Below are 3963 nucleotides of genomic sequence, written 5' to 3'. Positions count from 1 at the left end.
CTTTCTTCAATGAAATATAGGAAATACAAAGGACAAACTCTAAGCTACTAAGTCATGAATGATAATGTCATCAAACTTCAATAACAATTGGTATCAATAAAAAGTACTTAAAGAGAGACTTCGTAAAATGGTACACATTGATTTTTCTTGGCTACAAGAAAAAAAAAAGAGAGAGATCATGAATGATTTAAGCAGAAAAAGAATATCTTTGTAATAATATCACTAGATTATAGAATTGATGAAAGTTCTAGAGACCCAATGCCATGGCTGTGAAAATGTTCCTTCAGAGCTGCCCAGATGTTCACATAAGACCATGCTTCCTTCAAGCTGCTCCCAGCACAGCAAAGGTACTGTAAATAAGCTAAGTTATTCCCAATGTGGGATTTCCCTGATGTGCAACTTTTTCTTAAGGATAACCCACTGACCTGACCAAAATTCTCTCAGAAATACCCAATCCGTTCCTCTTTTTCCCACCTCTTTTCATGGGTGTCAGATCAATCTGAAAGCTGTCTTGTTTGATTGCTGCTTCCTCCCACTTCTTAAACCTCTTCTGGCATTTCTCTCTATTAAATCTCTGCCACATCTTAACCCAACTGCTATATGTTTCTTGGAGGCTACCAAGACTTTAAAAATAGACAAAAAGAGAATGACCAAGCCACAAAACCACCACCAGTTCACTCCATAGGAACAGCCAGGTGGAACACTACTGGTGAAAACACTGTCACTGTTTTATCCAGTGTCATCGTCAGGAACGGTCAGCATTTGTGCTGCTAGACTCTGGCTACTATCTCTCCTGTGGCCACTTCCATCATGATAAATAGTTTCAAAATCCCAGGAAGCAGTGAATGATTGGCTGAGCCTAAATATGTGGCTAGGCTGTCAAAGACAGAAAAAGAAATGTTGCTCCATAGATTATTCTAGAGGGAGGCAGTGTGCCACATAATACAAATATTTCATGCAATGAGGAGTTAAACTAAATAAGTAGAGAATTAGATACTTGAAGGCAAACCAAGTTTTCACAGAAAATGCAAACCAAAATTTCTTGATAAACAGTGGAAAAACAATGTTTTAATAAGGACTTCAAGAGTAAAATTTTATAAAATTTTGCTAAATTTTATTTTAAAATACTGGCATTTTGTCATATATTTAAGAGGAAGTAGGTCATACATTCATTTTTGGAAATTGCAAATCGTTTATATGTGATCAATCCAGCTGAATTTCTTATTAGCCTAAAGTAATATTTTTAAATTTTAACTTTAAAATAATAATAAACAGGCACTTATATAATGAAAAAAATAAATAAAATATAATAAAAATGGTCATTTCTGCAAATTATTCAAGGATCTTATCAATTTTCCCAATAGATTTCTCTAATTCTTTAATATTCAAGTCATTCTCTTTGAAATACCAATCATATCATTGTTCTTTTATTTTATTTTAAACTGGTTTAATTTTGCTATTCCATGAGACAACAGAGTGCTGCATCCTCTGGTTCGAGATCACACACACTTGACACCTAGCTAGCTCATCTACCTTTGAGTGAACTTGCAGATGAGTTACTAAGCTCTGTGAAATTTTCTTTACCTAAAAATGGCCTTAATTAAAAGACCTCCTTCATAGTTTTGAGAACTAACTAAATATATATATTAGAATAGTACCTATTACATAGTAAGTGTTCAGTAAGTGTAAACTGCTATCATAATCTTAGATAATATTTTGTCTGAGATGTCAGAATATTTTCCTTGGACTTCTTGAAACCATGCATCAGCTGTAATTTGCAATTAAGTCTATGGCCATGCCACCCTGAACAAGCCCGATCCTGTCTGATCTCAGAAGCTAAGCAGGGTTGCGCCTGGTTAGTACTTGGATGGGAGACCACCTAGGAAGACCAGGTGCTGTAGGCATAAAAAATAAAAAACAAAATAATAAGAGATTGTAAGCTGACAAGGTCTTTGCAATCTGTGAGGTTAGCCAAGGGTTGCTTCGTCTAAAAAAAAAAAAAAAAACAAATAAATAAAAATAAATAAATAAATTTGCGATTAACTTGAATTTTTAATAATATTTTAGATGGTCAATGTAGACAGATGATAGATAAATAGATGATAGTTATAGATATGTGTGTAAGCATGTTAGCAAGAAATTTATTCAAATGCTGACAAATTTATTGGTGTAATGGCTTACGATAAATGTTATGTTAAACTAAGAGGGATGTTTGAGTGGGGACTACTTAAATAAGTGGTGGTTTAATTAGTGAATATTTTTATATTATGATTACATTTGTATGCATTTCTCTAATAGGTTTATGGAAAAGAGAATCACAGTTACATAAAATAAGGAAGTGGTGGAAGAGGGGGATTTTGTCCCAAAGTTGTATTTTAAGTTTTTTAAATTACTAATCTATTTCCTCATAGTTACTAATTTAAAAATGACTATTCTATAAACTAAATGTGTTTTCTTCCTATTTTGAATTTTGCAAAAAGCTCATAAAATAACATTCGTTCAGATAAATTTGGTTTTAAATATTATTTTCTTGAAAGCTGTTGATAACAGCATAGAAAACATTTTGTAAGGAAATGACAAGATTTTTTGAGGGTCTCAGAGAGCTTTATTATTTTTAAATCTAATTTACTATGTAAATTTGGCACATGGAAGAACTTAATTTTTTTTTCTAGTTCTCTTAAGATACGGATAAAAAAACCTTTAATACATCATACAAGGACATTCTTACCTCTCCATCCTTATCTGTCTTCTTAACTTTTCTTTCTGCTCTCCAAGGAGGAAGCTTTTTAAAATTTTCTATTTGAGATCATGCTCTTTCTTGCAATAGGGGCTTTGTACATGTAATTCCCTCCTCCTATATTATGTAGCCCATAATTTCATCCTTGACAATTAATTTTTACTCATTCCCAAAATTTCAGTTTGTATTCTCAGGAAAATCTTTCCTGATCATCAATTTTTCAGTTCTCTCAGAGAACTATGTTCCTTTCCCTCATGGTGATTTTTATTCATTAGTTATTAGTGCCTAATTCTTATTCATTAGTTACTAATAATTACTTATCCTTCATAGATTATAAACAACATAAAAGCACAGGGTATGTCATTTTTTTGTTCCTGGCCGTAACCTAGTGCCTAGAAGAGTGCTGGCCACATTGTAGGTGTTCAATATATATTTATCATGTATATAAAGAAAGATATTTTATGCAAAAGAAGTTAATGAATGGGCTTTATTGAATCAATGAGCCTGTTTAAATTAAATGCAGTTTTGTGTGAGTGTATTTTAAGAGAAAAGAATCAATGATTTCTGTTAAATTTGCACCAGTGTTTTTAGAATAAGATTGAGGATGATGAAGATTCAGAGAGTTTAAGATGCTTCCCCAAGTCACTGAGCCAATAAGCAGGAAAGTTAGAGTCTAGATTCAGTCTTTCTACTTCCAGCTCTAGGAGTAATCTAACATATGACAGTACGTATTTTAACATTTATTCAGAGTAATGTTTAAAAAAAAAAAACATGGCATAAGAGCTATGTTTTATGTTTATACTATGTTTATACTCTGTCCTAAGAACTAAGGATTCAGAGAAAAGACACAGATCATTTCAGATGCTACTCACAGAATGTTTACAATGAAAAATGCATTCATTACATACAAAATATTACCACAACTAGAAATAATAGAATATCACAATCTCTAAACTCAACAGAAAAAATATATAGATATGTACATGTAAACCCATTTATTAGTGTCTTAGAGCACCATATATTTGGCCCTTTTCAACAACCTTGTGAGTTGTTTATATAATCTTATATCCCCCATTTTTCAAATAAAGAAATTAAGATATTAGTAATTTATTCAAAGTTAAATATCTGTTTAGGAAATAGAGGAGTTTTGGCTAGCACTAAAACTTTGGTACTAGTGGGCTCTTTTCAATAAACTTCATCGCTTTAAAGAAATAACATTTTAGAAA

At 31.9% G+C, this 3963-nt stretch overlaps 1 pseudogene; it reads left to right on the top strand.

Annotated features, from left to right (window-relative positions):
* The first annotated feature begins 1785 nt into the window (after positions 1-1785).
* On the top strand, positions 1786-1904 carry LOC112485256 (annotated as a pseudogene).
* Positions 1905-3963: the final 2059 nt, after the last annotated feature.

Source organism: Pteropus alecto, unplaced genomic scaffold (genome assembly GCF_000325575.1).
Source record: "Pteropus alecto unplaced genomic scaffold, ASM32557v1 scaffold270, whole genome shotgun sequence".
In the NCBI taxonomy this organism is placed as follows: Eukaryota; Metazoa; Chordata; class Mammalia; order Chiroptera; family Pteropodidae; genus Pteropus; species Pteropus alecto.
Note: the sequence above shows the minus strand (reverse complement) of the source record. Positions and strands in the feature narration are given on the sequence as shown.